General features: G+C 39.2%; 1 pseudogene across 1 annotated transcript; it reads right to left on the reverse strand.

Moving 5' to 3' along the window:
• Positions 1 to 210: 210 nt before the first annotated feature.
• Positions 211 to 3502, reverse strand: LOC308276107 (pre-mRNA 3' end processing protein WDR33-like; annotated as a pseudogene). The gene is made up of 2 exons: positions 965 to 3502; positions 211 to 932 (listed from the first exon to the last, which is right to left on the reverse strand). The product of its transcript is annotated as a pre-mRNA 3' end processing protein WDR33-like (transcript).
• Positions 3503 to 25435: the final 21933 nt, after the last annotated feature.

Consider the following 25435-nt stretch of genomic DNA (forward strand, 5'->3'; position numbering starts at 1 on the left):
TGGGTGTTAGGGCAACGAAGGTAGACAGGACAGAACCAGGCTGGCAACTGTGGGTAGCTGGCAGCAGTCTGTTCAGCTTGAAGACCTCGTGAGGGGCTCCTGGGATTCGGCTGTCCCAGGAGAGCTACAATGGTGCAGGTGTCCTTGTGTTCCACTTGGTAGGTCTGCAAGTTCTTAAATACTGTCCAGAGAGGCCAGAGAACCCCACTCTTACCGACCTCTCCCACCACCCCTTGAAGTGCCTCTCCTTGGCGGGCCAGAGTTCATGTTGCTCCCTCTACCCCAGTTACTGCTACTCCTGCCCCCTCGAGAAGGGGTGCCACTGCCTGGAGGGCCCCCAAAAGGCTCGTCTCTGTGGTATCCATCGTGGTGGTCTCCATCCAAGGAGCTGGACCGCCCAGATTTTGGCACTCTCTGGGAAGGTCCTGGGCCCCGTTGGCCTTTGCCTCCTCGGTCCTCAGAAGGGCCCCCAGGAGCCTCCATCTCCCTGTGCTCGGAAGTGCCTGGCCCATCATGCCAGGGGCGCTTTCAGGAAGGCAGCGATGCCATGTCCATGCCTTGGAGAGAAGAAGAGCGCTCTCTGCTGGCTGGGGAATGACCGTCATACGGGGGGTGATCAGGGTGGGGAGTTTCACGAAAATGTTCATGACCTGGCCCCGGCTCTCGGTTTCCATCCCAGGACTCTGGCTTCCGTCCTCCTTCAAAGCAAGGGAACTCATCGGGGGTGGGGAGTAAGCCCTTCCTTCCTCCTCGTGGGGCACCCCGACCCCGATCTCTGAGATTGCGTGCCCGGGCCACTTCATCAGAAGTATCAAAACTCTCTTCTGGACCGAAGTCTTCATGCCCAGGGAAGCCATCCCTCCCTCTTGGGGGTGCACGGCCCTCATGCCTTGGGGGGCCCCCCTTCTGAAGCTTTCTTCTCTGCGCCCTTGAAACCTTGTGATCCAGGAGGCCCTCACAGTTCCTGAGGAGGACCCAGCATTGATCCTTGGGGTGGAGGCCCCTGCATGCCTCGCATCTCCTGAGGCCCTCTCATTTCCTGAGGGCCGTGCCCCAGCAGTTCACTTGGAGGGTGAGGTCCTCTCATCTCTTGAGGTGGGTGGCCCATCATCATCCCTTGGGGAGCAGGACCCTGATTCTCCCGGGGGCCCGGAGGCCCTTGCATTCCTCTTGGATTCAATCCCATCAGAGGTCCCTGAGACACAGGGCCTTGGATCCCTTGAGACCCTGGCCCACCTTGGATCCCATGAGGATGAGGAGGTCCTTGCATTCCTCTGGAACCAGGTGGTCCCTGCATACCTTGAGTACCAGGAGGCCCCTGTGGGCCCAAGTTGCCCTGGGGACCAGGAGGACCTTGAGGGCCTATATGATCCTGTGGTCCAGGTGGACCCTGAGGGCCCATATGACCCTGAGGGCCAGAACCACCCTGTGATCCAGGTGGCCCTTGAGGTCCCAAAGGGCCATGAGGTCCAGGATGCCTCTGCATTACTTGGGGCCCATGCATGTCCTGCGGTCGTGGCAGGCCCTGCGGTGGGCCCTGGGTTCCTTGTGGTCCCATGAATCCTTGTGGTCCCCCACCTCCCTGATGTAGTGTAGGACCTTGTGGTCCCATTTGTCCCTGGGGTCCAGGGGGTCTAAACTGTCCCTGCGGACCTGGTGGCCCCATTTGAGCCATGTTCATTGGCATCTGCTGAGATGGATGGGGCTGTTGAAAACCTTGAGGAATCTGAGACATTGGACCTTGTCCTGGGAAGGGCTGGGGTCCAAGGAGAGGAGTGCCAGATGAGGGTTGGGGCTGAATCTGCTCAGCCTGTTTCTGCGCAAGTCTTTCAATTTTAAGTTGCTCCAACAGCTGTGGGTTAGTGTACTGCAACGTAGCCATTTCCTGCTCAACTTCTGCTTGTGTTTTTTTCTTTTCTTCCAATTTAATGTCCTCTTTTCTGTCATTCAGCACCTCGCTAGGAGCAGGGATTGGAACTTTATTTTGCATCCAGGCCTATTGAAACTGAGCAGGAATAGGTTTTGCATAAGGAACTTTCTTCTGAGGAACTTTTTTCTGATCCTTTTGCATTACCTCCTCCATACCCCAATCTAAACCTGGAATTGTCATTTCAATTTCATTCGATTGATCTTTCCCCATTTGCTCTTGTTCCATAGCTAATTTTAGTTGTTCTGGTATTCCCATCCCTGGAATTACTGCCAGGCTATTAGGTTCAAGGTCATCATACTCTACTCCATCTTCAGACATTCCAGGTAATAGGTTGAGATTATATCGATCTCTCATTTTATCACCTGGTCAGTTTCGAGTCCAGAATTTGCTAGTGTGGTCATTTGAGCCTGAACACAGAATATGTCCAAGAGGATGCCAGGCTAGACTCCAGATCATTCCTTCATGAGCCATCTCCATCTTCCTTCTCGACCCCAACATGCCAGAACAACAAGGAACCATCGGATCCTCCACTGGCAAAAAGTCCTTCATGAACAGGATGCCAGGCTACAGCTGTGGCTTCCTTCTTATGACCCCAGAATACTTCAAGCTCTTCCTTCAGGTTTTGGATGTCAAAAAGCTTACAGAGATGATCATGTGATGCTGTGAGTAGCCAATTGCCGTTGAGGTTCAATTTCACTTCCATTACTGTGTTTTTATGAGCATGAAGTGTTGCAAGACTCTGCCCAGTCTTGGGATCCCAGAACTTGATTGGCTGTTGACTATCTTTACTTCCTGAAACAACTAACCCTTTGGATGGATGCCAGTCTACACATTTCACATCAGCACCATGCCCTTGGAGAATTTTTTCCTCATGGCAACAAAGAAAGTCCCAGATTCTAACAGTGCCGTCATCAGAGCATGTAGCAAATTTATTATCCGTGGGTGAGAAACTGACCTCTCTAATCGCCTCCTTCTGTGCCTGGAACATCTTGACGTTGTTCATGTTTGACTGCCAATATTTCACATATCCTCCGTGGTCTGCTATCAACATCCACATGTCATTATGTGACCAAGTCATGGCCCTCACTGGGCTATCATGAGCCTGTAATATCGTTTCAAAATTGAAAGTAAGTCCATTCCACAAGGTGAACTCTCCACTAGAAGCTCCAGTAACCAACCATCTTCCTTCTGGAGTCCACCTCACAACAAATACTGGACACTTTATTTGTGGATGTCCTAACAAATTTTGTTGTTACTGCATTCATAGGATTATTCAACATTCCTATAGGAGGGGCAAGATCATTATAATAACCTGCATCTCTGGTCTCTTTGCCATATTCTATTCTCCAAATATTTAATTACAGACGGATTGTAGTCTATGGTTTTTCAGTTTACAGCTTTTCTCATTCATTTTCCATCAAAGGTAAGCTGTTGCATTGCTTGCTGTTGTGCAATATCAGGTCGCTTATAGAATAGTTGTCGAGGGGCCTGGTGCTGGAACCTTGGCATATGGAAAAAACGAGGAGGCGAACCAATTTCTGTGGCCAAAGTGATGTCTTCCTTCCCCGACATGTTGGCGGCGGGCAGAGCACCTAATGGCAAGCGCAGCCTCAGTGCTCACTGCCCGGAACGTCTCCCCTGTCTGGCGCCCTTCCTCCTCCCCTCTCAAAACCTCCCCTCCAAAAGCGCGGCCGCCATTTTCCTCTCAATTCTCCTGATTTCTATCATTATCTAACCTTCAGAGACCTGGGCCATATTATAACTTCCCAGAGCATTGTGTTGGCCTACTAGGACTTAGATGACATCATGCTAATTGGTCTTCATGAGTAAAAGGTGGCAACTACCTTAAAAGCCTTATTAAGATTTATGTGTTCCAAACATTAGGAGATAGACCCCATAAAAATATCTGGACCTGATCCCTTGGTGACAATCCTGAGAATACAAGTTTTCTCTTATACATGTTAACACAAAGAAATAAGCACAAACTACACTTTTGGCTACCTTCAATTTTGGAGGCCACATGTGCTTCATTTGAGGGTATACTTCCAAACCATTTATTGCCCAGTTAAAAGGCCTCCAGTAAGTAGATTCTGAAGCTGATCCAGGTTATAGTGGCTGCTGCTCTGCCAGGTAGGTTTTAGGATCCAGCATCTCCAAAGAAAGACAGAAGTAAATTTAGTAAGTAGAAATGCTGAAGGTGTCTTGAGAATTTACCAGTACATAAATTATAGTGTGCTTCCTCAGGATTTGAGAGCAAATGAATATATCCTTTTAAAGAGACTATTTGCATCCAGGGAAAAATATATATACCCTAGGTTAATATCAGGTCCTGGTAGAAATTTAATATCGGATTACAGAATGAAACTAGCAACCTCTATTACATCATGAACTGGGCATCTTCTCATCTACTAAATCATAAATTAGGGGGTATGCAGTGCACTCTACCATCAAGTGACAGTGTTATAGATTAGCCAAGATATAAGGGTCTAAATACATAAGAGAACTGCATGATCAGGAAGCTCAGAATTCTCTGGCCAACATAGGTAGACTATCTCTATTCCTTTAACCTATTCCTATGGTCTTATAGGGAGATACCAATGCTCAGTTTACAAAGAAATAAAGAAGTCAGACCTACTGTATAAATAGTTCTACCTGACATAATGTTACCAGTCATATGTGTACCAAGTCAACTTCAATCAGGATCATCCAAGAAAAATAGCAGTGAAGGGAATCTTCCTATGGGCCCAATGTTTTGGTTTTTGGTTTTGTGGTACTGGGACTGAATTCTGGGGCATTGTACCTCTAAGATATACTCTATCAATATTTTATTTTTTATGTTTAAACATGTTCTTACTAAGTCATTGAGGGCCTCACTAAGTTGCTCAGACTGGCCACAAACCTAAAATCTTCCTGTCTCAGCCTCCTAATTAATGAGATTATAAGCACATGTCACCACACCTGGCTATTGAGCTCAACTTTGATCCATCTATTATCTTTTTATACATATATATTTTGTATATGTATGTAGTTATAGTTATGGTTGTTTTGCATGGATGAAAATATAACTAAAGGTATGAATCTATACTGATTCACAAGCCACAGATAACTGGTTTAAGTGTCAGGTACTTAGAAATGAAAACATGTAAGGATTAATTATAAAGAGTTGAGGGGAAAACCATGGATTGTACCTTCCTGGATGGGCATAGCATGAGAGGATATATTTGTTCTATATTATTTGTTACTGAAGGGTACTCAGAAGAGAGGAAGTTCTCAAACATTATGCAGACGACCCTTTTTGCAGATGTCAGCCATTCTGTTTGCCCTGCTACTCATATACTTATACAATGGACTCACACTAAAATTTTAATGGGAGCAAGAATGAAAAGCATAAAATAAGTGAAACAATTTCTCAGCTCATGAAAAGGACTTGCTTCCAGAAAAGAAGGAGAAACCATAGATGAGCAATTAAGCTAGTCTAACTGAGGGGAAAAAGAGGGGGAAGAGGGAAATTTCCTTATATTATTTGCTATTAATAAACGTATCAAAGTCAATCACTAAGCCAAATATGAGAAGGTGGGATTGGAGAGGGAATGGGGTGTGAATTTGAGAAGGGCTAAATGAGTTACGTGTGCATGTATGCCTCTACTATCTTGTACCCAATTAAGATTAAAGACTACAATGCACCAATAAAATAAAAACTTATAAATTTAAGAAAAGGATCTGCATCTATCACTGCTGTGTGCCTATCCTTCCAACAGATCCAGTGGGTCATCAGTTCTCAAGAGAATCATCCCATCCTCATGATGGCAGTTTGATTATATTAGATCCTTTTCTACACTATCTGGAGCAGTGATATTACCACAATATAATACATATATATATTCTGATATTTTTCTTTCTGTGAAAAATTGTCCTGCAAGAATTAGTACCCAAGAATTAGTGAAGTACCTTATTTATTATCATGGTATAAAAACAACAATTTCCAACCAAACTTAAAAGAAGAAAATTAAAATCAAGCAGAAAATTTTATAAAAAAGTTAAGCATTTCAAATAGGTCAGAAGACTATGGACTATTTCCATCAGTTCTCTTGAGAACTGATAACCCACTGGATTTGTTGGAAGGATAGACACATAGCAGTGATAGATGTGGGTCCTTTTCTTAAATTTTTAAGTTTTTATTTTATTGGTGCATTGTAGTCTTTTATCTTAATTGGGTATAAGATAATAGATAGTAGAGTCACTATAGGAATAAACATTTTAATCACCTCAAAAGATAAAGTACTACAGCACATGGTGGTCCACACCTGTAATCCCAGTACAGATTCAAGACCAGTCTCAGCAACTTAGGAAGGCCCTCAGCAACTCAGACTCAGTGAGACTCAATTTCAAAATAAAAATAAGCCTGGGTGGTGTATCTTGGGACTAAAACTCACCTGGATTTGATTCTTAGTACCCGGCCTCCTTCAGTGAGTGCAAACACAATGTATTACAACCAATTAAGTTACTAGATGAGGGCAAAGGGAAGCTAACAGGCAGTAGAAAAATAGAGTTCTAAGTATCAGTGGTGGTTTAAAAAAAGATACAGAATAAAATAAATAAGCAGGAATAGATTTTCTTCTTTCCCTTTTTATGTCCTAGTAGGGGAGATCAGAAGTCTTTCCTGGCCAACAAAGGGAAATGAGTGGGTAGGTACTAATAGGATCCACCTGCTTTTCCTGTTGATCCTAGTCAGAGGGGGCCCTATGCTCCTAATACGTCTAGAAGCAATTGCTACTCCTGGAATTCCAGACACTATGGACAGAAATGTACTTGTGGAGCATATAGAAGATAGCTGAAGCTGTGTGTTAGTTTAATTTCTATTGGTATGACAAATCATCTGAGGTAAATAATTCATAAGGAGGAAAGACTTATTTTGATTCATGATTTAGAAGTTTAAAATAAAAATAGTCCATGGTTAAATGGCCCTTTTGTTAGGGTCTATGGTGACACAGTTCATCATAATGGGTATCACATGGCAGTTGGAGGTTGCTCACCTTATGGTTACTGAGAAACAGAGAGACAGAAAGAGAGAGAAAGTGCCAGGGACCCAGTATCCCTTTCAGAGGTATGCCTTCAATGACCTACTTATCTTCCATTAAGCCTCATCTCCTAAAGATTCCACCACCTCTCCTAATATTGCCACAAGCTGAGGACCAAGCTTTCAACAGGTGGCCCTGGGGTGACACTTAATATCCAACAATGAGATTGCAAAAAATCAAACCCAAAACAACCATACATATACACAAAAATGTCTGCTTTTGTCCTCCTATTATTTTATATAAAATGTAGATGTAAAAATGGTAGTTTTACTTTGAACATGGTTTCTATGTAAATATCAGATCAGCATATAAATGAGGTGAAAAGAGCCAGGCATAGTGGTGCATGTTTGTAATTCCAGTTCTTGGGACTGAAACAGCAGGATTGCAGGTTCAAAGACAGTCTCAGTAAGAAGTGAGGCTCTATGCCCAAGGATGAGGCTGGTGTCAGGGCCAGCAAGGCCAGGATCGGAGCCTGCAGTAAGGCAAGGCCAGTGCTGGGGCCTCCGAGGCCGGGATAGGAGCCTGCCAAGTAGGGAGGCCGGTGCTGGAGCCAAGGAAGCTGGATCAGACCCTGCCATGGGGCGAGGCCAGTGCTGGGGTCAGCAAGGCTGGGATCAGTGCCTGCCATTTGGTGAGGCCGTAGCTGGAGCCAGCGAGGCCAAGATAGGAGCTTGCCTAAAGGCAAGGCCAGAGCTGGGGCCTCCGAGGCCATGATCCGAGCCTGCCACAAGGCAAGGCCGGTGCTAGAGCCAGCGAGGCTGGGATCAGAGTCTACCGGGTGACCAGGCTGGTGCAGGGGCCTTTAAGAGTGGGATCGGAACTTGCAATGCAGCATACACAGAGAAATATCACAGAAAAAAAAAAATCAGATGCTCTCCCTAATATGCAAAAACTAGGAATAAATGGGTAATAGGAGGAAATCTAGTGGAAGCAAAGGCCCTATGGAGGAGCAATTAAGGTGACCAATCAGAGGGGATGGGATGGGGGAAGATAGAATCTCTTTAAAGCACATGATGTATATAAACAAATATATCAATGTTAAACACCAAATCAAGCATGGGATTGAGGGGGAGGGAGTGGGATTGGGATTGGATAAAGGCTAATTGGATGATGTGTACTTGGATATCCTAACAAGTCTTGTATTCCATTGTGAGTTTGACTACAATGCACCAATAAAAAATATATTTAAAAAAAAAGAAGTGAGGCTCTCATTGACCTGGTGAGACTCTGTCTAAAATAAAAACAAAAATTAGGGCTAAAGGTATAGATCAGAAGTAGAATACCCCTGAGTTTGATCCCCAGCATACACGCAAACACACACACATACACACACAGTGAAAATAATCTTATCCCACTCAAAGACAGAGGGACAGAAGCAGGAATTTATGGAATCAGGTCTCTTCCCTTCAGGATCTTGCCCAAACAGAGTAAAAGCATTTTCCATGTATCAAGGAGAATTGCATTTTATTAGGTAGAAGCATGAAGTTGCCATAGTTGGGATAAAAGAAGTGTAAATGAGAGTAGATAGGGATGGATGGGTGCTGACCAGCCTACTAAACAGGCCAAGCCGGTTACTGACCTCTGCCTCTTACTTTCCCACCTGTCCTTCTCAACTCTGCTCAGTAATGCCATAGCTAGAATCTATCCTTTCACCCAGCTACCTAATCAGTTTAACCAGTAAGAGGAGTCAATGGGGTCAGAGAGAAGAGTATGAAAAGGCAGTCCTTCTTAGTTCTCTGAGGTGAATCTCAAAAAGTGTAATACACCTGGCTCCTACCACCAGAGTTCTCTTCATAGTTCTAGCCCTGATCACAGAACCATTGCTCAGGGCTTTTGGACCCTGAAAACAACATACCTCCCTTCTCTTCTACCAGCCCCAGGAATGTTGGCTGCTTCTTACATTTGTTAATTTTCAGTCTCATTTACTGTCTCTTTGAAAAAAAAATGTTTTCACTATCCAGCCTGTCATATCCTTCCTGGTGTCATTCTGTTGACCTTTCCCAGTCATTTAAATATATCCCTTCATCCGAATGACTGGCTTTCACAGTTTCTTGCGGTCTTGAGAGTCTGCAGAAGCACCCTCAGGGCTTCTGCTTAAGAAAAAGGAGGAGACAAGAGGGGATCTGAATTGTTTAGAAAATACTCTGCTCATTTCAGCTGCATTATTTCTGTCTCATATGTTTTGTTTACAGTTTTTAGAAGGATTTCATCAGAACAAAGGCTTTTGCTTATAATGAAGTGTTTGAAAGCGTGGATCTCTGTCACTGATAAACAGTTGAATAGAACTTGGTCAAGGATAAAAATCTGGCTACTGCCTCCATAGACATTATTTTGTACTAACCAGACATGGGGGAAAGATATCACCTGAACCCAAGTTTCTTCCTTTTATTCTTTCTTACTGTACCTCATTAATTTTAATTTTATTCTATGTATCTCGCCCTCTGCCCCTTGTTTCCAGGGCATTCTCATCCTCAAAAGCCCGGCTGAAAAATTCCCTGAACATATCATGTATCAAAAGAACGAATGCATCCGGAGAGCCTACAATAAAAATAACCGAAACAAATGACTACCACGTCACATGTCCTATTAGCAAAGTACTTGTGTGGGAACAAAATGTTGTTGTTGGTTTTGTTTTCATTTTTTTAATACAGTCAAGGCCCCAGTGGGGCATGAATGTGGAATATCATCCCATTTTATAATATATGCACCATAATCTTCTTAAAATGAGTTTTCACTTCAAGAAACATAAGGACTTAAATATGAGCAGCCTGTTTTGTGCGCTTGTGTGTTTGGCATCTCATTACACTTCAGACCATTTTGTCTTCTTAGAACAATTGAATATCATTAGTGGAGGCATATTTTGTTGCCAGAACTTGCTTGGTTGAGATTGTGCTCGTTAAAATGTGTCCATTTGCCAGCTGATGGATGGGAATTCTGAAGGGTGCCTGGTGGGTGAGCATTTGAATATCAGAACTTTCATCTCTTTCTTCCAGAGAGAAAAATAGCTTTGCTACCAACCAGCACAAAGCATGAATTGTCCTTGACTTCCCCTCCCTCCTCTCATTGTCTTTGTGCAATGCTCAGTTTAGCTCAGTGAGTTTCTATCAGGAACCAAAAACTATCCCAGATACAAACACTACAGAGCCAGGCAGACATAGGAGCAAATGCAGGCTCTTCAGCTTTATTTTCACTGTGACCTTGTGTTAATTTTTTTACCTTCTCTGGGCCTCAAGGTTCAAATTTTCAGAATAAGCATCCATGGCTTACTTTTTACGGACATTGCAATGAAAATCCTAACCCATTTTGGGGAACCTAGTAAATGCTCAATGATCACGAGTCAGACAAAATGATGGATCAAAGATGTACATAAAACCATTAAAGAAGAGTTCAGAAGCAAATGGAGTACAGTAATTAGAATACATCTGACACTAAAGTATGTGGTATTTTGTTCTAGAGAAATTCTAGATGAAGAAGGAGATACTATAGATGAGCACATAAGGCATCCTAACTGAGGGGATGGGAGGAGGAAGAAGAAAATTCTCCAATGTTCATGATGTACATTAACAAACATATCAAAGTCAATCACTCAGCCAAATATGAGGAGGGAGGGTGAGGGAATGGGGCAGAAATTAGGTAAGGGCTAATTGGGTGATTTGTGCATGTATGCCTTTACCATCTTGTACTCCATTAAGATGTAGGACTACAATGAACCAATAAAAATTAAAAATAATAATACCACTGTCTTATGGAATTAGTTTAAGAGTTTATCATTCCCCTCAAAAATAAATCTCTGCATGGAAAACAAAAATAAATAAATAAATAATTTTAGAGACAAGAACTGGAAGGTACAGTTGATTCTCACTCATTGCTTACAGTTGTGTGAAGTTCTACAAAGTCACCAGGAACACTGAATTAGTACTTATTAGCATAAAACACAGAACCATTGTTCCTAGGATGAAAATAAGATTAGGTTTCTGTGAGCCTCTGGTCACAACATTTTCATCAACTAATCAGTACTTAAACTTGTTTGATACCTGTTTTCATTTAAAGACACCTTACTTAACATATATGTTGAATCATTAACTTTGAATTCACAGCCGATAGCACTATAATTCATGCTGAAAGAAGCTTACCTGATATACTATATTCCTTATAGGATACATCACATCTTTCTTGCCTATCTATTTTCAGGAGCACTAACCAGAAATTCACCATTCTGTTTTGAATCAGTCTTAAAGAGCTAATTCACTAACAGAAAGCACACACAAAAAATGTTATAAATGTCATGCTATATAGAAAATGAAACAGACCCTTGTTTATAGTTTAGAAGCTGAAATAAGAAAGCAGAACGTCATCTTGTTTGGAATCATATGGGAATGTATCCATATCTTGGATCAAATTTTTCTCTGCTCTATGCATGCACCTGTACATAAATGACCACAAAATAAAATACCATGAGTAGTGATTTAGCAATTATGCATGACTTTAATCAGTTGGCAAATGTGCAAAATTGGAATCTACAAATAATGAAATTTACCTGTAAATACAGGGAAGGGCTTGAGGACAACAGACACATAGGCTCAAAATGAGTGGTGAGAGTAGAGAGTCGAAGTAGGAAAGGCCACATTGGCACAGGGATGAAGATGATTAATGGTCAGGAACAGTGTATGGGAAGATGTCTGCCAGGAACTCTCTTGAACCAATTCCCACATGATGCTTCTGCTCACTTCTTTCAGATCCGATCATATGCCCCTTATTTAGAGTAGCCTTCTCTGCCATCCTCATTGACAAAATCACCCACCTCAGACAACTTTGCTCTCAAGCCTTTCCCCTGTTTATTCTGCCCAGAGCACACTTTCTCGACCTCCCGTCTGTGTTTTCTTACTAATTGTCTGCCTGTCTCTGCTATAGTGCAGACTCCTTGAGGATAGTATTTTCCCTGCATGCAGCAGCCTGACTTCTCCAGAGCACTCATGACCCTGTGGCTGTCACTAACTGTTTTGAATAGAAGCATGAATTTAATGGTCTGAATAACACATTAAGAAATATATCTTTCACCTAAGAGAAATAAGCAGACATTGGAGCAATCTTATCAGATATGGAAGATTTACAGTCTGATACAGTATGAAAAATGAAAGAAGAGGAAAATCATTTTTGCCACCAAAGGTTAAGCAATATATAAAGAAATGAGAAATAAACTAAGAATGGAATTGCTTAACTGGCATCAGACATTGAAACTAAGCATGACTGTTTATGTAAGTAAGAATCTTTTCAAACCAGATATGGTAGCACACACCGTAATCCCAGTACTTGGGAGGCTAAGAAAAGTGGATCAGAGGTTACAAGAAAGCCTTAGAAACTTAGCAAGACTCTCAACAATTTAGTAAGATCCTACTTCAAAATTAAAAATAAGCTGGGTATGGTGGCTCATGCCTCTAATTCCAATACTCAAGAGGCTGAAGAAGGGTGATTCTAGGTTAAAGTCCAGCCTTAGCAGCTTAGAGAGGTCCCCAGCAACCTACTACAACCTAGTGAGACCCTGTTTCAAAAAAAAAAAAAATTTAAAGGGCTGAGGATACAGCTCAGAGGTAGGATGCTCCTGGATTCAACCCTCAATACCATAAAATATAAAAAATAAAAATAAAATAGGGGTGGAGGTGTATCTCAGAGATTGAATAAAAAATCAGTGAGATATAGGACTTTGGGATTATATATCAGAAGAGGGAAGATATATGATAACACTCAGATTATATTCAAAGTGTTAATGCCTACTTGCCAAGACCAATAGAAACAAGTTTCATGGCCTTAAAACTTTCATTATGTTTATACTGAACAGGACCACCCCTCTTCCAAATCTCAGCATATGAAGTCTGTCTATTTACCCTTGAATAGAGGGTTCCATTTTGCTCCAAATCTTCAGTGAAATTAAGCCAATCTTTAATAAAAACAACTCTCTGGATACAGTTGTGTCTATTTCAGTTGCAATGGCAACCTCCACATTAGGCTTTTTTTGTTGCTTTTATTATTTTTTATTTTGTTTTGTTTTTCCGTGATATTGTTTGAAGGAAACTGGGAAACTCTCTGCATTGTCAGTGTTGCCTAGAATGAGGACACTGTGGAACATTCAGGATCTGAGGGCTTTCAAAATTCCATTGTACTTGAATAACTAATGAATTAAGCCACTGCCAGTCATTAATACTTTGGTGTAAATTAGCTTATCTTGGAGTTTGAAGCAGTGATCATGTAATTCCAAACTATAATTTTATAGAATGAGAAAACTGAGATCCATAATGGGAACATGGTTTGATAGCTAACTTAGTAACATGAGAGAGGGCAAAAACCCCAGGTCTCCTGGCATTCAATTAGCTCTAGCATTCTGATCCAAAACTTCTCCAAAGTGACAGCTAGCTGAGGTGGTTAAGACTATCTCCTAATGAAATTTCCAATTAGTAAATCCTTGTGAGAAAAGTGTATAAAATCCTCAATAAAGAGCAAATAACTTAACTTTTAAAATGCAAATAACTTGAAAAGGCATTATCTTCAATTGGTTTATTGAATTAGTTGTTCCCAAAAGTTGTCTCATGTAAGGCACAGTATCTTCCTAGGGAAGATAAATTGGGCTCAAGTTTTTGTTGGAAAAAAAAAAGGGAAGAATGACTCAAGAAAGGGCTAGAGATCTGAACAGTTTTTGGCCAGTGCCATGAGAAGGCAAAATAGGAGAAATCCAAGAGGGGCCTGGAGGGAAGGGCACAGAACTACTTAAGAGCCCCCCAAAGCCCATGTCAGCTCCATGATTTTTCTAGGGCTAGACTGTGGCTTGCTCACAGAAATCCAAGTCCCACATAGCCTGGTAGCAGCCAGAGACATCCAGTTCTTTCTGCCACATAAAGGCCACTTGAGAGTCATGCAGAAGTGACACAGATGCCTGATGACAGTAAATGCTGACCAATTACACCTCACTGAGAGGTGACGAACTGATTCCCTAATGGAGGAATTGGGTTTTGACTACATTGTTTCTAGAAACATCTCATTTCAATATTTTAATGTATTCTGCCATTGTCTTCACAACACACACACATGTGCGCGCGCATGCGCACACGCACACACACACACACACACACACACACACACACACACACACACACAGGCAATCTGTCCATAAAACATAAGATGGGCGTAGTGGCTCATTCTTGTAATCCCAGCATTCGGGAAGCTGAGACAGGAGGATCACGATTTGTGGCCAGCCTCAGCTACTTAGTAAGGCCTTTTGCAGCTCAATGAGACCTTGCTTCAAAATAAAGAATACAAAATAGGGCTTGGGTGTAGCTCAGAGGTAGAGTGCCCCTGGGTTCCATCCCCAGTATAGAAAAAATAACCAAAAAATCTACATTCCTCTTTCCCCTAACCCACAACTCAACAAATCCTGGTGTTTCTGAAAAGGGTTTTACAAACAATTGCACTTAGTTGTTTTTCTAGACACTGAGAAAGTCTGCATAGTTCTTTCTTCCATCCATTTTTCCTCTTCAGCACTGCTTATCTTCTCTGGAGTATTTAAATTGTCAAAAGGAAATTTGATCTTCTTACTCTATGAAGATAGAAACAGCTATTCTCTTCTTCAATTTTAATACAGTACCAGGAAACATATATTTGCTATGAAATGAATTGGCCTGCTTACACTGAAATTTCTAACATGAGATCAGGCAAGTGGGTAAGCCCCTTGGGGAACAAGGTCCTTTTCCAAAAGCTTTTAAAAGCTGTGTTTGCCACCAGAGCTCCATGCACCAATCTCTCACCAACTTTTGAATATATAGATATTTTGCAACTATCATATAACATAATCTGTAAAACTATAGGCAATTAAAAGACATATTCAGTTTTTATTTTGAAAGCTTGTATTTTCCTAACTTCTCTTTAAGATAGATTATGTCAATAAGTTTGGGGAAAGGAATAATAAACCAGAGGTCAGGAAACCATAAGCTTTGGGCCAAATCTAGTGTATCACCTGTTTTATAAAAATTTCTTATTGAGACAGAGCCACATTCACTTATTTACATATTGAATACAGATGCTTTTGTGCTAAAAGAGAAGAGGCAAGAAACTGTGACAGAGAACATATGGCCCACAACCTCAAATATATTTACTATAGGCCCTTAACAACAACAACAACAACAACAAACCTTCTCCTTCTTGCTCTAAACCAGCATGTCATGTTTGGACATAGGTATTTCTGTTTTTTAACGAGGCTTCCAGAAAAGTCTGCAGTATGCTGGAGTTTGAGAAATTGTACATTGAACTCAGTATGTGTCAAACTCCAGGGGCCCGTGGCATGAGAGGGGAAAGGACACAGAGAACATGACCCAATCCTCAGGCTCAAAGGAAATCCCACAGGATAGCTTCTGCTTAACTTTTTGGGTCTCCTGTTTCCTTCAGCTTCCTGATTTAGCCTCATATTTTCTGATACAGATTTTGGTACTTTTCCACTTGGCTCTTGACATTCTCTTTTTCAGCAGCCAGTATTTATTCTTGGCATCACTTTCCAGCTCTACTCTTGCCACTCATATTGAGTCTGTTTATCTGTTCTTGTTCCATTACAGACTCCAGACATCCAATTCCCATCTCAGTTTGAGAACAAGCAAAACAACAACAAACGTTCTCCTCGGTTAAGTGATTTATCTTTCAGGAGGTCTCCAATTCTTAATGTTTGATGCCAACACAAACATAAAATTGAGACACCCAAACAATTGGTTTATACCCTGTATCTCAAGGTTAATCTCTGCTCAAGGAGTTGCTACATGGGATTGTCCAAGAGCATGCAATTCCATAGCCCAGGGAAAGCTCAGTCACTAAGTCATGGCATAGGATAACCTGATGGTTATATTGGTTAAAATAAACAGCAGGATCATTTTCAGATTAAAGAAAATGATTTTTCAAAGTTTTGCCTATTTTTCCAAAGACTAGAAGCAGAATCTACATTTCCGGTTTGCCAGATGATGGGGGAAAGTGCTCATAATAACTTCTCGATGGACACCCAGTCAAACTTCATGCAATTGAATGGTCTAACCTTCTCTTGGTCATTAATCTATCCCAAATTTTATTTTAATCAAAAGTTATAACTTACAGAAAATTATATCAACCTAAAAGCATGGATCTTTGAAAATTAAAGACTCTAATACCCAAGGACAAACCTATTTTCTCTTCTCTTTTTTTGTTTTTTCTGCTGTACTAGAGATGGAACCCAGGGGCATTCTACCTCCAAGCTACACTCCCAACCCTATTTTTGTTCTTTATTTTGAAACAGGGTCTCACTGACTTACAAAGTGCCTCACTAAGTAGCTGAGGCTGGCCACAAACCACAATCCTCCTGTCTAAGCCTCCCGAATGCTTCTGGGATTACAAGTATGCCCCACCACTCCAGATTCAGGACAAACCTATTTTAATCAACTGAGAGAGGAAGTAAAATGTATATATGAGACTATATATCATATGTACTCCTATGTACACAGAAATATATATATATGGTATTATTGTGAGATAATACATAGAAACATACAGATGTATGACAAAAAATAAAAATGTTGTTATCAGAAGACAATAATCGCTATAATTTGACATTATTTATAATATAGAAAAGCCCTACTTACCTTAAAGCTACCCCAAAAATCATAAAATTAAAAATACAAAATAATGTCATTTGTTACAATGATATTGAAAAACTGGATATATTTTTATTATGCTAACTCCTCTTTAAGAAGCTAAAACAATCATAATAAATTTTACAAACTTATGTAAATTATTGAGAAGGGAACATCCATTGCAACTTAACACTGCTCTGCTATGTCAACTCACATCCAGAAGGCATACAAAACCAGCATTCCTGTGGACAGTTATTTAGATGGGACCGAGCCCTGAGTTATCACATTCATCATAGCATCACCAGTGTGTGACACCTACCTGGAAACCAGCCTCTTGCAGAAAATTCACAAAACCTTGTTCTCTTGGGTAATGTGACCTTGTATTTGGACTCCAGTTTGCATCAAGTAAAATTATTACCCACTGTTGAGCACAAGGGCCTATGAAAGTTAAGCTGTTCCTATACAGTGCCCTGAGGTTAGCTGACCCTCTCTTGGGCCTGGTCTAGTCCAACACTGGCTTCCTTCTCATCAAGGAGTATCAGGAGTGCCTCACAGATGTGCTCACTCAAGATATAACAACTCTCTGTCTCTTGTAAAATTTGCATCACCCAATTGTTACTGCCTCTGGGAAACTATGAGCCACTTCCAGCAGTTCTTTCTAGGCCCCTGGAGTTTTTCTCAAGGAGATAATGAAGACATATGTCAAAGTTAAATGAGAGTAAACCCTAGGGGGTAAGAGCAAACACAGCCATTGAGAGTGATGGAAATGACAAAGGCTGTAGTATAAGGGCAAGCTGCTGAGGGCACTGGAGGATGGGGATATATAGAGGGTCCTGAAGGAGGAAAGAGCATGGACAGGATAGGACTTTGGTTAAAAGAAAATAATAACAGAAGAAATACTAACAAAAAAGATAGTTACTGCCAAAAGAAAGTGAAGAGGTCACTCTCAAATCAGGGAAGATGAAGAAGATGCTCCTGTCTTGTATCTGAAGAAATGCCTATGTGAGCAGCAACAAGGCAGAACACATTGGCTACTGTTGGTGACCTACCACAAGACAGGTAAGAAAAGCACAGGAGCAGTGGGGTAGCTGAACCAAAACAAAGACAAAAAGGTGTGATGGAGATGGAGCATGGTAAGTATATATTTATCAGAATATATTTTAATTGTTTCTATTAGGTAAGTCTTATCCCCCCCTCCCAGAATGTCAGTTCCTACAAGGCAGAGACATGTTTTATAAGTATTTGAAAATGTTGCACATACAAAATCTTGTCAAAATACATAAACAGATTTGTCCAAGATTACATGGATAGAAATTCCAGAACAGACTTCTATTGATCTCTCTAAATCAATTTATTTTATACGATGTACATTTTATAAGTGATTCATCCTGGGCTTCATTTTAAATCTCTTTTGTTGTGTTTTCTCCTTTATTTCCTACTCTTAATATTTTGGATTCTTACAGTTTATAAATCTCCATAAGCTACTTTACATCCTTTCAACCACAAAGTAGTTAACTGAATCAAGAAACAATATTATTAATGTGACACATAAACAAATATATTTATTATTTGTGCATGTGTGAGTGAAAGAGAGAATAAGAAAGAAAGAATATACATGCATTTCCCCTTAAGTGAAGAGATTTGCACTGTGTATTTATAGGTTTGATACTCAACCCTTCAATATCTGGGACAAAAAAGCGAATTTTTTTTCTTAATTTTTTATTTTTATTTAATTTTTCTTGGTTCATTGTATTTATAAATCATAATGGGGTAAAAATCTTGTGTAGGCATAAATGCACACAGCACCCAGCCAGCCCCCACCCAGTCTCCACTTCACTCTCTCCCCACCCCTCCCTCCCATGCTTGGTTTAGTGGTGGACTTCGATATGAGTAAGTACATCATGTGTTTTAAAGCGTTTCCCTCTCCCCACCTCCCATCCCCAGTTAGGTTGTCTTATTTGCTCCTCTATAGGATCTCTTTTTTCACCTGGAGTTCCTCCTATGATCTCATTCACCCTAGCTTTCACATATTAGGGAAAGCATCCGATTCCTTACTTTTTGTGACTGACTAATCTCACTTAGCATAATGTCAAGATTCATCCATTTTGCTGAATACCACAATTGTATGTTTTTAATGGCTGAGTAAAATTCCATTGTGTACATATCCCAGTTTTGTAATCCATTCATCTGTTGATGGGTATCTTGGCTGGTTCCACAGTTTGGCTATGGTGAATTGTGCAGCTATGAACATAGATACACATGCATTAGTTTGGTAGTTTAGTTTCCTTTCTTTTGGGGAGATATCCAGAAGTGATATTGCTGGATTGCATGGTAGATTTGTTCCTATTCTTCTGAGGATTCTCCATACTGTTTTCCAAAGTGGTTGCACTAATTTGCAATCCCACCAACAATGTTTTAGAGTTCTCTCTTCTACACATCCTCGCCAGCATTTATTATTGCATGTTTTGAATGATTGCCATTCTATTTGGAGTTAGGTGAAATCTCAGGGTAATTTTTATTTGCATCTCTGATTGCCAATGATGTTGAGTATTTTTTCATGCATTTATTAGCCCTTTGAATTTCTTCTTTCATGAAATTTCTAGTTCAGTTGCCCATGTTTTGATTGATTTGTTTTATTAGTGTTTAGTTTCTTGAGTTCTCTATGTATTCTAGATATTAATAATCTATCAGAGGGGTAGGTGGCAAAAATCTTCTCCCATTCTGTTGGCTCTTGATTGAGGTTCTTGACAGTTTCCTTTGCTGAACAGAAGCTCTTCAGTTTCATGCAATCCCACGCATTGATTCACTTTTTGGTTTGTTGTGCCTTTGGGGTCTTGTTGAGAAAGTTTTTATCTGTGCCTATGTGTTGGGGTGATGGACCTATGCCCTCTTCGAGGAGCCTTAAGCTCTCTGGTCTAATTTCCAAGTCTTTGATCCATCTTGAATCGACTCTTGTGCAGGGTGAGAAAGTGGGGATTTATTTCCAATCTTCTGCATATGGTTAACCAGTTTTGCCAACACCATTTGTTGGACAGGCTATCTTTTTTCCAGTGTATGTTTTTGGCCTCTTTGTCAAAAATCAATTGGCTGTTAGTGTGTGGACTTTTTTCTGGGTCTTCTATTCTGCTCCATTGGTCTATGTATCTGTTTTTGTGCCAGTACCATGCTGTTTTTATTACAATGGCTTTGTAGTAGCAAAATTTTTTATTTTCTTAATTAATTAATTATTTTATTTTTAAGATTTTTGTTTTTATTTTAATTTTTTAAATTTTGTATTAGTGCATTGTAGTCATAAATCTTAATGGGATACAAGATGGTAGAGGCATACATGCACATATCACTCATTTAGCCCTTCCCCAATTCCTATTTCATTCCTTTCCTCCTCTCTTCTCATGTTTGGCTTAGTGATTGACTTTGATATGTTTGTTAATGTACATCATGAACATTAGGGAATTTTCCTCTTTCCCCTTCTTATACCCTCAGTTAGGATATCTTATTGGCTCATCAACAGTATTTCCTTCTTCATCTAGAGTTCCTCCTATGACCCCTTTTGTCCCTAGCTTTCACATATTAGGAAGAACATCCAATTTCTTATGTTTTGTGACTGAATAATCTCACTTAGTATAATCTTCTCCAGTCCCATCCTTTTCCCTGTAAATAATATAATTGTGTTTTTCTTTATGGCTGAGTAAAATTCCATTGTGTTCAAATCCCATAGTTTTGTAATCCATTCATCTGCTGATGGACATCTAGGCTGGTTCCATAGTTTGGCAATTGCGAATTGTGCAGCTAAAAAGATAGATACACATGCAGTAGTTTGGTTGTATGGTTTCCATTCTTTTGGGTAGATACCCAGAAGTAGTATTGCTAGATCATATGATAAGTTTGTTCTCATTTTTTCTGAGGATCTGCCATACAGTTTTCCAAAGTGGTTGCACTAATTTGCAGTCCCACCAACAATGTAGTAGAGTTCCCACTTTTCCACATCTTCACCAGCATTTTTTGTTGTTTCTGTTTTGAATGATAACCGTTCTAGTTGGAGTTAGGTGAAATCACAGGGTAGTTTTGATTTGCATCTCTCTGATTGCTAATGATGTTGAGCATTTTTTTTCATGCATTTACTGGTCATTTGGATTTCTTCTTTTGTAAAGTGTCTGTTTAGTTCACTTACCCATTTTTTGAATGGGTTATTTGTTTTCCTAGTGCTGAGTTTCTTGAGTTATCTATATACTCTATATATTAGTCCTCTATTAGAGGAGTAGGTGCCAAAAATCTCCCATTTTTTTGGCTCTCAGTTGAGGATCTTGATAGTTCTCTTTGCTCTATAGAAGCTCTTTAGTTTCATGCAATGCCACGTATTGATTAGACTTTTAGTTTCTTGTGCCTTTCAGGTCCTGTTGAAAAAGTTTTTATCTGTGCCTATGTGTTGCAGTGTTAGACCTATGCTCTCTTCAAGGCATCTCAAGGTCTCTGGTCTAATTTCCAAGCCTTTGATCCATCTTGAATTGACTCTTGTGCAGGGTGAGAAAGTGGGGATTTATTTCCATTTTTCTGCATGTGGTTAACCAGTTTGGCCAAAACCATTTGTTGAATAAGCTATCGTTTTTCCAGTGTATGGTTTTGGCCCCTTTGTCAAAAATCAATTGGCTGTAAGTGTGTGGAATTGTTTCTGGGTCTTCTATTCTGCTCCATTGAGCTATGTATCTGTTTTTGTGCAAGTACCATGCTGATTTTATTACTATGTTTTTGTAGTATAGTTTGAAATCAGGTGTTATGATGGCTTCTGCATGGTTTTTGTTGCTGAGAACTACTTTGGCTATTCTGAGTTCTTTGTTGTTCCAAATGAATTTAAGGACTGATTTTTTTCTTTGTCTGTGAGGAATGACCTTGGTAATTTAATGGGCATTGCATTAAATCTGTAGATCACTTTCGGAAGTATGGGTATTTTGATAGTATTTTTTCTGCCTATCCATAAATATGGAACATCTTTTCATCTTTTTAGGTCTTCTTTGATTTTTTTTCAGTGATTTGTAATTTTTCCTCCTTGGTTAAGTTTATTCATAAGTATTTTATTTTTTGTGGGGTATTCTGAGTGTAAGTGTTTTCTGTACTTCTTCCTTAGTGGATTTATGGTTGGTATACAGAAAAGCTTCTGATTTTTTAAGACTGAATTTGTACCAAACACCATGCTGAATTTATTGATCAGTTCTATAAGCCTTTTGGTTGAGTTTGTTGACTCTTCTAAGTATAGTATTATGTTCTCTGAAAAGAAGAAATAAGTAATACATGCCAGAACCAAAGAAATAAAATATTACACCCAGAAAAATGTCATTAAAGATGCCTCAGACTTAAGAATATCATCAAACAAATGGACCTATTAGACACATATAGAATATTCCACCCAACTACAGCAGAGTTCACATTTTTCTCAGCTGCCCATGGAACCTTCTCTAAAATAGATCACATCCTGTGCCACAAAGTGAGCACTAGCAAATTCAAAAAATGTGACATACTTCCCTGTGTCTTTTCAAATCATAATGGAATGAAACTAGAAATCAACTATAAGAAGACCCAGGGAAACCACATAAACATCTGGAGACTGAATACCAGACAGCTGAATGAACAATGGGTCATGGAAGAAGTAAGGGGTGAAATCAAGAAATTTCTAGAAACAAACAAAATTAGATATACAGCATATCAAAACCTCTGGGACACTTTGAAGGCTGTGTTAAGAAAAAATATAGCACTGAGTGCCCACAATAGAACAGAAAATCACCAAATAAATAACCTAATGATACACCTCAAGGACCTTGAAAATCAGGAACAGTCTAACCCCAAATTCAGTAGAAGGCAGAAAATTATTAAAATCAGAGTAGAAATCAATGATGTAGAGAATAAAAAATAGAGAAAATCAACAAACCCGAAAATAAAAAATACAGAAAATCAACAAACCCAAAAGCTAGATTCTTGGAAAAATTAACAAGATAGATAAACTACTAGCCAACTTAACAACAAAAAAAGAACCAACATAAATTATAAAGATAGGTGATTGAAAAAGAAAATATTAGCCCTGACAATGTAGAAATCCAGAGGATTATCAGAAACTACTTTGAAAAACTATACTCCAACAAAATGAAAAATAATGAAAAAAAACTGACAACTTTCAAGATAAATACCATCTTCCTAAACTGAGTCAAGAAGACAGAAATTTTAAACCAACCAATAGTAATCAATGTGATTTAAATAGAAATAAAGAGCCTACCATCAAAGAAAAGCCCAGGACCAGATGGTTTCCCAAGGGAATTTTATAAAACATTTATAGAAACCAGGCATGGTGGCATATACTTGTAATCCCAGCATTTGGGAGGCTGAGACTGGAGGATCTTGGTTCACGGACAGCCTCAGCTACTTAGTGAGGCCCTCTACAACTTAGTGAGACCCTGTTTCAAAATAAAGAATAAAAAAAAAAATAGGGCAGGGGGTGTAGCTCAGAGGTCAAATACTCCTGGATTCTATCCTCAAACCCGCAATAAATAAATAAATAAATAAATAAATAAATAAATAAATAAATAAATACAACCTTTATAGAAGAGCTAATCCCAATACTCTCAATCTATTTCATGAAACAGAAAGAAACTGGACTCTTCCAAATACATTCTATAAAACCAACATCACATTAAAACTAAAACCAAATCAAGAGAGCTCAAGGAAGGAAAACTGCAGGCATATATCTTTTATGAACTTGGATGCAAAACTGTTAAACAAAATACAAGCAACAAATATTCAAAACCACATCAAGAAAATCATACACCATGACCAAGTAAAGTTCATCCCAGGGATGCAAGGCTGATTTAGCATACAAAAATCAATCTATGTAATTCATCATATATACAGAACCAAAGACAAAAACACATGATCTTTTCAATAGATGCTGAAAAAGCACTTGACAAAATCTAATATTAATTTATGCTAAAAGCACTGCAGAGAATTGGAATAGAAGGAGCCTACCGCAACATCACAAAGGCAATCTACAAAAGCCCACAGCCAATATCATATTAAATGGGGGAAAACTGCAAGAATCCCTCCTAAAAACAGAAACAAGACAAGGATGTCCATTATCACCACTTCTTTTCAATATAGTGTTTGAGACTCTAGCCAGAGCAATAAGGCAAGAAAAGGAAATCAAAGGAGTACATATAGAAAAAGAAGAACTAAAACTTTAACAATTAAGTCTTTTAGTCAAGCATTTCTTATAGCTGGTTTTTTTTTGGGGGGGTAGGTATCTTGGTATATGAAAAGAAAAATTTAGATTGAGTAACTATCAGCAATGTCAAATAAGCTATTAACACAACCAAATTCTGTGAAGTCCTAGTTGTTCTTGTAATATGTATTTCAGTGTCTCCTTACCACAAATGACCTTTGAATTTAATAGAAGTCTACCAATAAAAAGTAAACAAAAAAATAAAAATGACATCTTGAGAAATTTAAAATCATAAAGGGCATGTAAATTTATCTCAAAAATGATTAATCAACCATTAAATAATTACTAGGGTTTTAATGTTTTGTCAGTACTGTCCTAGGCACCGTTGTGAATGAAGAAACAGAAATTTTTACCATATAACTTTTGAAAACATGAAAGACGTAAAATGTTGCACAGAAAAGGTAAAGTTGAAGGGAGAATAAAATTTCACATGTACACAATAAATTTCATATATATATATATATGAATTTTATATATATTCATTGAGTATATATATTCATATATATATTTTTTTTCATATATATACATGCATGTAGACATGTGGATATATGCTGGCCTCATTACTCTAAGAAGTGGAATAAATTAAAATATTAATGCTTTAAAATAGAGAAAGTGCTAGGTTAAGGAACAGGAACCCATAATAAAGCTCTAGCTTGGCCACTAATAAGTGTTATGATCTTGGGAAAGTTAGTTTTTATGATTGGCTTTTTTTTCATCTGTGAAAAGAGGGAGATTGAAATATTTCTAAATGGAAAGAATATATTATGTTAGACTATGTAATATATGTCTTGATATTAAACACTGACTTATTTATCAAAAAGATTTAGAAATATTTGCAAATTGCTCCTACAATAAGAGGGTGTTTATGATAGTGGCAACTGGTCTCTCCAAAGTAGTCTTGATAAACTAAGATACAGCCTAAAACAAAGTTCAATGAGGTTAATTTCAAGCAGATTATTTTTAGGTTCTTATATTCTGAAAAAAGTGTGAGTGAAAGTAAAAGTAATAATAAACATATTATTGGATTCAAATTTTGTAACACATTCTCCATTGCCTTTTGGAGAGAGGGTTCTTAGAATAGTAACTAAGCCTCCAGGATTTGAAGATGAGGACAAACCCTAGACCATTTACTACCTGTTTCCCTTTCAGAAAGTTAACATCTCTAGGAAACAATTATTAGAACAAAGCAACAAAGGTAACATTATCATCTATATGAGTCTTGTGAGGGGAGGATCAAGTAAAATAAGTATTTAATATAGTTCAAATATTCTGATATTCATATTTGCCCAAACCTGAAAGAATAACTATCTTTAAGATTCTAACATAGTCATGCCAGCATATTACACCTTAAATACAATGTGACCTGTATTTCTAAAATTAGTATTACTCAAAAGTTGGTCATTAAGAAGAACTGTGAGTTTCGTGTTCACTTTAATTCCTCTTTCTGGAAGAGAGAGGGATGGTCCTATCCCTCCATCCTCTGTAATGTAGCATATGTCTCATTGTCTCTACATAATGCATAGGTGAAGGTGAT

The sequence above is a fragment of the Muscardinus avellanarius genome, assembly GCF_963383645.1.
Source record: "Muscardinus avellanarius genome assembly, chromosome: 17".
Classification (NCBI taxonomy): domain Eukaryota; kingdom Metazoa; phylum Chordata; class Mammalia; order Rodentia; family Gliridae; genus Muscardinus; species Muscardinus avellanarius.